This window comes from Phyllobates terribilis, unplaced genomic scaffold, assembly GCF_046119375.1.
Source record: "Phyllobates terribilis strain yellow unplaced genomic scaffold, ASM4611937v1 Scaffold_1__5_contigs__length_1240528914, whole genome shotgun sequence".
NCBI lineage: Eukaryota > Metazoa > Chordata > Amphibia > Anura > Dendrobatidae > Phyllobates > Phyllobates terribilis.
Window position 1 is genome coordinate 648,252,752 of NW_027362761.1, and position 14,092 is coordinate 648,266,843.

Below are 14,092 nucleotides of genomic sequence, written 5' to 3' on the forward strand. Positions count from 1 at the left end.
TACTGACCTCCATCAGGTTGCAAAATGAATATATTTTTTTCTGCATCTACCTCTGAAAAAATATTGGGCTTCTAGCTGTGTGTGGGACTTGTTCTATTAATCCATCTATACAGACCTCCATCAGGTTGAAAACTGAATATATTTTTTTCTGCATCTACCTCTGAAAAAATATTGGGCTTCTAGCTGTGTGTGGGACTTGTTGTATTAGTCCATCTATACTGACCTCCATCAGGTTGCAAACTGAATATATTTTTTTCTGCATCTACCTCTGAAAAAATATTGGGCTTCTAGCTGTGTGTGTGACTTGTTCTATTAATCCATCTATACAGACCTCCATCAGGTTGCAAACTGAATATATTTTTTTCTGCATCTACCTCTGAAAAAATATGTGGCCTTCTAGCAGTGTGTGGGACTTTCTCTATTAGTCCATCTATACTGACCTCCATCAGGTTGCAAACTGAATATTATTTTTTTCTGCATCTAGCTCTGAAAAAATATTTGGCCTTCTAGCAGTGTGTGGGACTTTCTCTATTAGTCCATCTATACTGACCTCCATCAGGTTGCAAATTAAAAATAATTTTTATCTGCATCTACAGTACCTCTGAAAAAATATTTGGGCTTCTAGCTGTGTGTGGGACTTGTTCTATTAGTCCATCTATACTGACCTCCATCAGGTTGCAAATTGAATATAATTTTTATCTGCATCTAGCTCTGAAAAAATATTTGGCCTTCTAGCAGTGTGTGGGACTTTCTCTATTAGTCCATCTATACTGACCTCCATCAGGTTGCAAATTAAAAATAATTTTTATCTGCATCGACCTCTGAAAAAATATTTGGGCTTCTAGCTGTGTGTGGGACTTGTTCTATTACTCCATCTATACTGACCTCCATCAGGTTGCAAACTGAATATATTTTTTTCTGCATCTACCTCTGAAAAAATATTAGGCTTCTAGCTGTGTGTGAGACTTGTTGTATTAGTCCATCTATACTGACCTCCATCAGGTTGCAAATTAAAAATAATTTTTATCTTCATCTACAGTACCTCTGAAAAAATATTTGGGCTTCTAGCTGTGTGTGGGACTTGTTCTATTAGTCCATCTATACTGACCTCCATCAGGTTGCAAATTGAATATAATTATTATCTGCATCTAGCTCTCAAAAAATATTTGGCCTTCTAACAGTGTGTGGGACTTTCTCTATTAGTCCATCTATACTGACCTCCATCAGGTTGCAAATTGAATATAATTTTTATCTGCATCTAGCTCTGAAAAAATATTTGGCCTTCTAGCAGTGTGTGGGACTTTCTCTATTAGTCCATCTATACTGACCTCCATCAGGTTGCAAATTAAAAATAATTTTTATCTGCATCTACAGTACCTCTGAAAAAATATTTGGGCTTCTAGCTGTGTGTGGGACTTGTTCTATTAGTCCATCTATACTGACCTCCATCAGGTTGCAAATTAAAAATAATTTTTATCTGCATCTAGCTCTGAAAAAATATTTGGCCTTCTAGCAGTGTGTGGGACTTTCTCTATTAGTCCATCTATACTGACCTCCATCAGGTTGCAAATTCAAAATAATTTTTTGTCTGCATCTAGCTCTGAAAAAATATTTGGCCTTCTAGCAGTGTGTGGGACTTTCTCTATTAGTCCATCTATACTGACCTCCATCAGGTTGCAAATTCAAAATAATTTTTTGTCTGCATCTAGCTCTGAAAAAATATTTGGCCTTCTAGCAGTGTGTGGGACTTTCTCTATTAGTCCATCTATACTGACCTCCATCAGGTTGCAAACTGAATATATTTTTTTTCTGCATCTACCTCTGAAAAAATATTGGGCTTGTAGCTGTGTGTGGGACTTGTTCTATTAATCCATCTATACAGACCTCCATCAGGTTGCAAACTGAATAAAAAATTTTTCTGCATCTACCTCTGAAAAAATATTTGGGCTTCTAGCTGTGTGTGGGACTTGTTCTATTAGTCCATCTATACTGACCTCCATCAGGTTGCAAATTGAATATAATTTTTTTCTGCATCTAACCCAGCCAATAGTTTTGGCCTAATACCACAGTTTGGCCACTCAGCTCTGCTCGGTTCCCATCCATTGTTTTTTTGTGCAAACAACTCCAGAGTTGTGAATTAGTTAACCACCAAAATGAGTGGAAAAAGGCCTGCTGCTGGTGGAAAGGGGAATAGGCGTGTTGGGAAGGGGAAAAGAGGTTGTGTCCGTGGGGTAGGTGTTAAAGCAACAGTAACATCTGCAGAAGAAAGACCATCTTCCAGCGAAACTAAAATGTCTACTTCTTTTAGCGGACAATGTGATAAGATCCCTTTCTTACGGCCACGCCAATCGCTACAAATTCCAGATGAGGCACAAAAACAGCAGGTGCTTCAACGGATATCAAGTGCTCCTTTAAGTGGGCTCTCCTCCACATCAACTTCAACATCACAAATACTCCAGTCCTCAAAGGTGTCACCCCAATCGCACTTGCTTCCTCACAGCTCCCAAATCTCCAGCTGCCCGTCTGAGTATGAGGTAGAACAGATGGTTGAGTCTGCAGAGCTGTTTACTCATACTATAGCCTGGGAATCAGAGGTCGACTCCAGCGCTTCTGTGAATCCAGACGAGGAAATGATCTGCACTGATGCCCAGAATCTTTATGAGTCGGATCCAGGACCAGACGCAGAAGGTTCTGACCATAATGTAGACCCTCATTCCGAAACTGTAACTCCTGTTGGTGGAGACAATGAGGAAGACGATGATAAGACTCAAATACCTGATTGGAGCGACAACTTTAGTTTTTTGTCAGGGCAGGAACAGGTTGGCTCTGAGGACGACGGGTGTGATAACGCACAGGGTGATGATGATGAGGTTGGAGATCCCACTTACTGTCAACCCACAGTCAGCCAAGAGATGAGGTCAGCAGAGGAGGTGGAGGAAGATGCTAGTGACGACGAGGTCAGGTTGCGCCTTCCTGGACAGAGACGTAGTACTGGAAGCACGTCAACAACTGCATCCTCAAACACAACTCTGCCTCTCACCACAAGTCGTGGTGGCTCTTCAGGTCGCATGGGTGCTAAGCCTTGCATAGCCTGGGCATTTTTTCAGATCGATAAAGATGACCCAACTCGTGTTATCAGTAACATTTGTCAGCAAAAGCTAAGTAGAGGCCAAAAAATACATAGTTTGAGTACTTCATGCATGAACCGGTACATGGACATGAAGCATAAGTTGCAGTGGGAAGCTCAGTGTGCTACAATGCGGCCTAGCTGGCCGGGCCAACCACCGTCTGCCATATCTTGTGCATCCGCGGCCTCTTCATCCTCTGTGACTGGGGGGACAGCAGTCACACCTGTTTTGGGGCGCAGACCTGCCACCTCTTTACCCGCAACAGCCAGCGTGATTGGCAGGTCATCATTTTCTTTGGAGGTGGTAACACCAGCTGGTGTTGAGCGCTGTCCGACATCGATAGCACCACCTTTGGATCAAGGCAACCTAACATGTCCGCCTGCATCTTCCTCACAGACCGGCAGTTTGCCGGGGACACCCTTATCAACCCGTCTAAGCACAATAGCCAGCCCTCGGTCCCTCAGATGTGGACAAGTAAAAGACCATTTCCTCCTAGCCATGAGAAAGCTAAGAGGTTGAATTTCACCATCTGCAAGCTCTTGGCTACAGAAATGCTGCCTTTCCGCCTGGTGGACACAGAGGATTTTCGAGACCTTATGTCCGTCGCAGTGCCCCAGTACCAGATGCCCAGTCGGCACTACTTCTCAAAGAAAGGTGTGCCTGCGCTCCACCAGCATGTCGCACACAACATCACCGCTTCTTTGAGAAACTCTGTGTGTGACAGGGTGCATTTCACCACAGACACTTGGACGAGTAGGCATGGACAGGGGCGTTACATGTCGCTGACTGGGCACTGGCTTACTATGGTGACAGCAAGACAAGGGGCTGCTGTCCAAGTCTTGCCGTCCCCACGAGTTGTGCGTCAATCCTCTTTATGTCAAAGTTCCTCCACTGCTTCTGCCTCCTCAACCTCCTCTCGGTCTTCCACCTGCACCCAAAGCCTGTCTGGTCATGCCACAAGCTTTCTAACTGCGCAGAAGGGATCCTGCACACCTCCTTACTATGCTGGCAGTAGGGCTCAACGTCATCAGGCGGTTTTTACATTGAAATGTCTGGGAAATGTGAGTCACACAGCTGAGGAGTTGTGGTCAGCTCTGGAGAACCAATTTCATGAATGGTTGTCTCCACTGGACCTGAAACCAGGGAAGGCCGTGTGCGACAATGCTGCAAACCTGGGTGCGGCCCTTCGCCGGGGCAATGTCACACACGTGCCTTGTATGGCTCACGTGTTGAACCTGGTTGTCCAGCAATTTTTAGCCCACTATCCCAGACTAGATGGCCTTCTGCAGAGGGCACGGTCTCTGTGTGCTCACTTCCGCCATTCGCATCCCGCAGCTCAGCGACTTACATCTCTACAGAAGTCTTTGGGCCTGCCACTTCACCGGCTAAAATGCGATATGCCTACCCGGTGGAATTCAACTCTGCACATGTTGCAGCGACTGTGGCAGCACCGACAAGCCCTGGTGCAATACGTTCTGACGTATAGCCTGGGCCAACGAGATCCAGAGGTGGGGCAAATCACGCTGGAGGAGTGGTCTCAGATCAGGGACCTATGCACCCTTCTGCACAATTTTGAAATGGCGATGAAGATGTTTAGTGCTGACGATGCCATTATCAGCATGACTATTCCGGTGATTTACATGCTGGAGCACATGTTAAACAGAATTCGGAGTCAGGTGGTGGCACAAGAGGAGGTGGAGGAAGTAGAGGAGGAGGAGTTGTATGCGGAAGGGCTAACATCTGCAAGGTCCAGACGGTCGGCAGCACCAAGGCGGCAGGCATGTGAGGGTGGGGGAGATGGTTTTACCAGGGCGCATGGTAGCAGCCAAACTAGTGAGGAAGGTGTTGGAGCCCAGGAAGAGGTGGAGGACGAACTGATGGAAGACTCATCAGATGAGGGAGACCTTGATCACATTTCTGTTGTGCGAGGTTGGGGGGAGAGGACAGAGGAAGGAGGCATGATTGTTACCTCGCCACCAACACAACAGGGACTTGGTGCTCCTGGATGCGCAACACACATGAGTGCCTTCTTGCTGCACTACCTGCAACATGACCCTCGAATTGTGAGAATTAGAAATAATCCTGACTACTGGGTTGCCACACTGTTAGATCCCCGGTACAAAAGTAAATTTTCAGAAATTATTCCTGCCATAGAAAGGGATGCACGCATGCAGGAGTATCAGCAGAGACTGTTGCAGAATCTTACATGTGCTTTTCCACAAAATACCAGTGGTGCACGTAGTGAATTCACAGTTCCAACTTGCCAACCGTGGGACCATCAAGTGTTCAGCACTCAAACCGTAACAGAACCACAGTATCTGCTGGTAACATCAATTTTGCGGAATCATTTCACCACTTTTTTAGCCCATCCTTTGCAAGGCCACAGGAGACAAGAAGTCTGACACATAGTCAACGCCTAGAGACGATGGTACAGGAGTATCTCCAAGTAAACATTGAAGCCATGACTGTGTCACTGGACCCTTGCTCTTTTTGGGCTTCCAATCTGGATAAATGGCCGGAGCTAGCCACTTACGCCTTGGAGATCTTGTCATGCCCCGCAGCCAGCGTTCTGTCTGAACGTGTGTTCAGCGCTGCTGGTGGTGTGCTGACAGATAAGCGCACGTGGCTCTCCACTGATAATGTAGACAGACTCACGTTCATAAAGATGAACAAATCATGGATCCGAAACGACTTTTCTACCCCTGTGTCATCCTGGGGAGAGTAAAAGCTTGATGATTGGTTAAAATCACCCTACCAACCGTTTTAAGCTTTCAAATTACTAATCATGTTTATCTGTATCTTGGCTGGAAAATAATTTGGGCTTTGTAGCAGTGTGCAGCACTGATTCTATTAGGCCATCTATAATAAGCTCCACCAGATTTAAAATTACTAATCATGTTTATCTGTATCTTGACTGGAAAATAATTTGGGCTTTGTAGCAGTGTGCAGCACTGATCATATTAGGTCATCTATACTAAAGCTTCACCAGATTTAAAATTAATAATAATTTTTAGCTGCTTCTAGCCCGGAAAATAATTTTGGGGCTCCGAGATGCGCAAGACACATAAGTGCCTTCTTGCTGCACTACCTGCAGCATGACCCTCATATTGTCAGAATTCGAAGTAATCATGACTACTGGGTTGCCACACTCTTAGATCCCCCAAACTTTTCGATCAACCTTTTCATTTTAATAAAGACCAAAAAAATGGTCATTTTTGAAATTATAAGCATTAGCAGGTTGTTAGAAACTGAAATCAAACAGTTTTCAACTCAAAACTTTATTCTAGGTGATGTTACATTTTCACATAGGACCCCTTGTTCGAAAGGAGCTTCTGAACTCTCTCGTCCATTGAATTTGTCAGGTTTTGGATGGTTTCTGCTTCAATTGTTTTGCATGAGGACAGAATACCCTCCCAGAGCTGTTGCTTAGATGTGAACTGCCTCCCGCCATCATAGACACTCCTTTTAATGATGCTCCAAAGGTTCTGAATGGGGTAGAGGTCAGGGGAGCATGGGGGTCACACCATAAGTTTGTCCCCTTTTATGCCCATATCAGCCAGAGATGCAGATGTTTTATGTGCAGCATGAGATGGTGCATTATCATGCAAAAATATGATCTTGCTGTGAAATACACGGTTCTTCTTCTTGAACCATGGCAGGAAGTGCTGTTTGAGAAAATCCACATACATTATGGAGTTCATCTTTAGCGCCTTCAGGGATCCTAAAGGGGCCGACAATCTCTCTCCCCATGATTCCAGCCCAAAACATTACTCCACCTCCTCCTTGTTGGCGCTGTAGCCGTGTTTGCGTGGGGTGTCCATCAACCAGCCATCCTCCACTCCATCCATCTGGACCATCGAGCGCTGCACGGCACTCATCCGTGAACAAAACAGTTTTGAAATCAGTCTTCATGTAATGTTTGGCCCACTGGAGCCATTTCTGCTTGTGTGAAGTGGATAGAGGAGGTCGACAGGATGGCGTATGCACAGCTGCAAACCTCTGAAGGACCCTGCATCTTGTTGTTCGGGGGACGTTGGAGGCACCAGCATCTTCAAAAACTTGTCTGCTGCTATGACAAGGCTTTTTTGCCGCTGCTCTTTCAACCTGACGTAATTGCCTGTAGGAAAGAGTCCTCAATTTGCCCTTATCAGCACGCACACGTGTGTACTGTGAATCAGCTACATACTTCTTGATTGCCAAGACACTTCATCCTGATCATCGCACAATGTTGATTGTAGTCATGCCTTGACCTAAACACTCCACAATTTGTTGCTTCTCAACAGCCGACACATCCTTTTTCTTTCCCATTTTGGCAGAAAATGTAGGCTGCTTAATAATGTGAGACAGCCTTCTTAAGTAGTCTTGCCTTTCATTGGACACACCTGCCAAACTAATTAGCACAGGTGTCTGCAATTACTTACAGTGATATAAAGAGCCCTGACACACATCACCATCAATGAGTTTAACTGACAAACAAACAAATGTTTCCCTTATCACTCCTAAACACTTTTTGCATAATAATTTGGAACACAGTGTACATGTGCTTTTCCACAAAACACCAGTGGTTCACGTAGTGAATCTTACAGTTCTAACTTGCCAACCGTGGTCTGTATGGAGTTGTTCAATAAAGGGCCCAAAATTAAGATAACATAGATGGGAGAGGTCTCTATGAATAGGAATTCCTAAGTATTTGATACCCTGTGAGGGCCAGGCAAAGGGAAAGTTGGACTGGATGGAATCCTATATGGATTTGGGGAGGGAGACATCGAGGGCCTCAGACTTCGCTGCATTGATTTTAAAATTTGACCATGTAACAAAGTGATCTATTTCAGCCATAACAGCATGGATGGATGTATGTGATTGAGTGATATATACTAGGACATCATCAGCAAATAGAGAGCACTTGTACTCGGTGCCTCCCACCTCAATCCACCTAATATTGGGGTTATGGCGAATTGATGAGAGCAGGTGCTCCGTCACTAGGATGTATAAGAGAGGGGACAGAGAACATCCCTGCCTTGTCCCATTGGTGATTGTGAAAGGTGATGAAAATGTTCTGACGCGCCCCCTGGGCTGTTATGTTCTGCTACCAAAGCTAAGGAAAGAGAGGAGATCTGTCCCTACTATAGGACTCAGCTGAATCCCTACGATGTAACAGGGAACCTGATCCTGCGATCAGACCTGCTAAAGTCCTAATCTAGTCTGTACGGAGACCTATAGATGTGGGGAGGGAATCCCTACAAGTACTAAGGACTGGGAGGAATATGGGACACCTCCTAACAGAAATAGTAGCAGAGAGACGAACAAACAAAATAGATAGAACATAGAGGTCCGTAGACCAAGCAAACTAACAGAGTTAGATACAGAGCACAGGCTAGCTAGAAAGTAGATATACAATGAAGTCCAGCAAAGCCAGAAGGGCGGAGCAGGATTAAATAGGCCAACAAGGTCATGTGACCAGCAAAGGAAAAAAAACCTAACAGCAAGGTTCTAACATGGGCCTTGGGACACCCGGAGCCGGACCCTTTTTGGTGGATGCTGGTGGTTGTAGTCTCCGTGGCGGCGACCCGGTTCCGTGACTCAGGGCGGTCAAACCAGTGGCGGAACTATTTATGTGGTTTTGATGTTTAAATGTCCGACTATGCCACCCGTGGATTGCGGTCAGAGTGAACCGCCGCTCCAGGGCAGACCGCTGAGGCTGGTGTTGTGGGTGCAGCAGAGCGTAGCATAACTCCCCACGGGAGGAGTATAGCCTCAGGGCAGTGTATGCGGAGGATGGGGGTGATGGTGCAGGGCAGCAGCAGTAACGACACGGAGTCAGTGATGCAGTCCAGGGCCTTTACTCACAGTTCTTATTATCCAGACCACGTCTGCAGGTAAAGGCTGCCCACATCGTACTGTGCTCACCAGGTGAGGGGCTCAGACAACTCCCAGATAACTTTGGAGCGCTTCACAGGACCCCCTTTGTGTGTCCTTTGTCTGGCCTTTCTTACCAACCCTTCTGTCCGGCTGCCTCGGGCCTCCTCTTTGTAAACTTGGCGCCAGTTTCCCTGACCCTATGTGGTGCCTTCCTAGCGGGTGTAGCGAGGGGCTGTGCCACATAAAATGTCACAGCCTCCTGTTTCTAGCTGAGGGTCGTTTCCTGCCTCCACTAGTTTCGGGGACCGGTCTCCCCCTTTGGCCTGACCCCTCCACGCAGGTGGATTCGGGCGTGCGGTGGCGACTCGCCCGTCCGCACCCCTGGGATCCCTTCGTTCCTCGTTCCTGGAGCCTTCTCCGCTCCTCTTCCTTCCTTCTCCCTCTTCCAGGCCTGGGCCTCTGTTACTAGGCCCGCCTCCGGAGCAGAGCTCATGCAGAGCCCCTGCTCCCTGCCACTTCTGCTCAGACTTCTCTGCACTGAACTAAGATGGTGCCCACCTTTTATACTCCCTTCTCAATGCACCCAGGAACTGCTTCCTCCCTGCTCCTGCACTACAGGGTTCCCCTTCCTCAGTGTTCCCTCCCCCCACTCCAGCCAGGGACAGGGACTGTCGTGCCCATCTCAGGGGCATATTGGTCGCCCTGCCCCATGGCAATGTGGTGTAATGCATGCAGGTGTCGGGTCCTGATCCACACTACATCCTTACCTGAGAGTGAGATATCACACCTCTGGGTGAGGTGCAATACCTCTGTAGCAACCGAGCCCTCAGGGTGCTACAGTTCCATTTATCTTCAGCCTAGGTGACGTATTGCGATACAGGGCCGTGATTTTGGCTATAAAAGGGTCCCCTAGACCCCTACCCCAAGCTTTTTAAGAGAATCATATATGGCGTGCCAGGAGACTCTATGGAATGCTTTCTCAGCATCCAACGAGAGTATCTAATTACAAATTTTTAACTGCATCTAGCCCAGGAAATACTTTGTGCCTAGTAGCAGTGTCTGCTAGTCAGCGGATTATCCCGGCTGTTAAGCAAGCTACACCACCTGTAGTTTGGACACTTAATTTTTTCAAAGGAAATGCTTCGGGACCACGGGATACTCAGTGAAGAGCATCAGGAGGCACCCCAAGGCATAGGGGCTGGGACTGGCAGTAGGATGCCTTGCGGTGGACAGCCGAGCTCGATCCTTATAAAAGCTTTTTAACTGCAGCAGCTTTAGTGGACGCTACTGAAGCTGGAATTACGCGGCTGCTGGCATGAGACTTGCCCTCCAATAGATCCTTGTAAATGGATTTAAAGTGTATTCATTCAAATAAGAGAGACAATTTAAATTAAAAAGCTTAGAGCTGCCTCCACCACAGGGGGGCTCGCTCGACCCACCAGCGGACAGGCACCAGTATTGGGAGAGGGGGGCTGGTAGAATATATATCCCACGGGGGTAAAATTGAAAAAAGTTGAAAAAAATTTTTTTTTGGACTTAGTCATTTTTCCGGCGTTTATCAGACTTTCAGATAGGGGAAATGTCAGTGAGCGTTCCGATTTCAGTTCCAGAGCGATTCGCCCAATGAGTCCTTGATATTTAGGGATTTTCAGCCAATTTTATTGATTTTTGAAAATTTCACTTTTTTTGTGAAAATATCCACTAAATGAGGAAATAATATGTGTGAGGGAACCCCAGGAGAGTTCCAAATGTGTGTGGGTAGAATATATATCCCACGGGGGTAAAATTGAAAAAAGTTGAAAAATATTTTTTTTTGGACTTAGTCATTTTTCCGGCGTTTATCAGACTTTCAGATAGGGGAAATGTCAGTGAGCGTTCCGATTTCAGTTCCAGAGCAATTCGCCTGATGAGTCCTTGGTATTTAGTCGTTTTCAGCGAATTTTCAGAATTTTTTAAAATTTCACTTTTTTGTGAAAATATCCACTAAATGAGGGATTAATATGTGTGAGGGTACCCCAGGAGAGTTCCAAAAGTGTGTGTGCATAGAATATATATCACACGGGGGTAAAATTGAAAAAGTTGAAAAAAAATATTTTTTTTACTTAGTCATTTTTCCGGCGTTTATCAGACTTTCAGATAGGGGAAATGTCAGTGAGCGTTCTGATTTCAGTTCCAGATCAATTCGCCTGATGAGTCCTTGATATTTAGTCGATTTCAGCCAATTTTCTGGATTTTTGAAAATTTCACTTTTTTGTGAAAATATCCACTAAATGAGGGAATAATATGTGTGAGGGTACCACAGGAGAGTTCCAACTGTGTGTGGGTAGAATATATATCCCACGGGGGTAAAATTGAAAAAAGTTTAAAAAATTTTGTTTTGGACTTAGTCATTTTTCCGGCGTTTATCAGACTTTCAGATAGGGGAAATGTCAGTGAGCATTCCGATTTCAGTTCCAGAGCGATGCGCCCAATGAGTCCTTGATATTTAGGTATTTTCAGCCAACTTTCTTGATTTTTGAAAATTTCACTTTTTTTTTGAAAATATCCACTAAATGAGGGAATAATATGTGTGAGGGTACCCCAGGAGAGTTCCAAATGTGTGTGGGTAGAATATATCCCACGGGGGTAAAATTGAAAAAAGTTGAAAAAAATTTTTTTTGGACTTAGTCGTTTTTCCGGCGTTTATCAGACTTTCAGATAGGGGAAATGTCAGTGAGCGTTCCGATTTCAGTTCCTGAGCGATTCGCCCAATGAGTCCTTGAAATTTAGGCATTTTCAGGAAAATTTCTGGATTTTTGAAAATTTCACTTTTTTTTGTGAAAATATCCACTAAATGAGGGAATAATATGTGTGACGGTACCCCAGGAGAGTTCCAAATGTGTGTGGGAAGAATATATATCCCACGGGGGTAAAATTGAAAAAAGTTGAAAAATTTTTTTTGGGGGATTTAGTCATTTTTCCGACGTTTATCTGACTTTCAGATAGGGGAAATGTCAGTGAGCATTCCGTTTTCAGCTCCAGAGCGATTCGACCAATGAGTCCTTGATATTTAGTCGTTTTCAGCCATTTTTTGGATTTTTGAAAATTTCACTTTTTTGTGAAAATATCCACTAAATGAGGGAATAATATGTTTGAGGGTACCCCAGGAGAGTTTCAAATGTGTGTGGGTAAAATATATATCCCACGGGGGTAAAATTGAAAAAAGTTGAAAACTTTTTTTTTTGGACTTAGTCGTTTTTCCGGCGTTTATCAGACTTTCAGATAGGGGAAATGTCAGTGAGCATTCCGATTTCTGTTCCAGAGCAATTCGGCTGATGAGTCCTTGGTATTTAGTCGTTTTCAGCGAATTTTCTGAATTTTTTAAAATTTCACTTTTTTGTGAAAATATCCACTAAATGAGGGATTAATATGTGTGAGGGTACCCCAGGAGAGTTCCAAAAGTGTGTGTGCATAGAATATATATCACAAGGGGGTAAAATGGAAAAAAGTTGAAAAAAAATGTTTTTTGGACTTAGTCATTTTTCTGCCGTTTATCAGACTTTCAGATAGGGGAAATGTCAGTGAGCATTCCGATTTCAGTTCCAGAGCAATTCGCCTGATGAGTCCTTGACATTTAGTCATTTTCAGCCAATTTTCTGAATTTTTTAAAATTTCCCTTTTTTGTGAAAATATCCACTAAATGAGGGAATAATATGTGTGAGGGTACCCCAGGAGAGTTCCAAATGTGTGTGGGAAGTATATATATCCCACGGGGGTAAAATTGAAAAAAGTTGAAAACATTTCTTTAGGACTTAGTCATTTTTCCGGCGTTTATCAGATTTTCAGATAGGGGAAATGTCAATGAGCGTTCCGATTTCAGTTCCAGAGTGATTCGCCCAATGAGTCCTTGATATTTAGGCATTTTCAGCGAATTTTCTGGATTTTTGAAAATTTCACTTTTTTTGTGAAAATATCCACTAAATGAGGGAATAATATGTGTGACGGTACCCCAGGAGAGTTCCAAATGTGTGTGGGAAGAATATATATCCCACGGGGGTAAAATTGAAAAAAGTTAAAAACATTTTTTTTGGACTTAGTCATTTTTCCGGCGTTTATCAGACTTTCAGATAGGGGAAATGTCAGTGAGCGTTCCGATGTCAGCTCCAGAGCGATTCGCCCAATGAGTCCTTGATATTTAGTCATTTTCAGCCAATTTTCTGGATTTTTGAAAATTTCACTTTTTTGTGAAAATATCCACTAAATGAGGGAATAATATGTGTGATGGTACCCCAGGAGAGTTCCAAATGTGTGTGGGAAGAATATATATCCCACAGGGGTAAAATTGAAAAAAGTTGAAAAATTTTTTGGGGGGATTTAGTCATTTTTCCGGCGTTTATCAGACTTTCAGATAGGGGAAATGTCAGTGAACGTTCTGATTTCAGTTCCAGAGCGATTCGCCCAATGAGTCCTTGATATTTAGGCATTTTCAGCCAATTTACTGGATTTTTGAAAATTTCACTTTTTTGTAAAAATATCCACTAAATGAGGGAATAATATGTGTGAGTTTACCCCAGGAGAGTTCCAAATGTGTGTGAGTATAATATATATCTCACGGGGGTAACATTTAAAAAAGTTGAAAAAAATTTTTTTGGGACTTAGTCATTTTTCCGGCGTTTATCAGACTTTCAGATAGGGGAAATGTCAGTGAGTGTTCCGATTTCAATTCCAGAGCGTTTCGCCCAATGAGTCCTTGATATTTAGTCGTTTTCAGCCAATTTTCTGGATTTTTGCAAATTTCACTTTTTTGTGAAAATATCCAGTAAATGAGGGAATAATATGTGTGAGGGTACGCCAGGAGAGTTCCAAATGTGTGTGGGTAAAATATATATCCCACGGGGGTAAAATTGAAAAAAGTTGAAAAATTTTTTTTTGGACTTAGTCATTTTTCCGGCGTTTATCAGACTTTCAGATAGGGGAAATGTCAGTGAGCGTTCCGATTTCAGTTCCAGAGCGATTCGCCCAATGAGTCCTTGATATTTAGGCATTTTCAGCGAATTTTCTGGATTTTTGAAAATTTCACTTTTTTTGTGAAAATATCCACTAAATGAGGGAATAATATGTGTGAC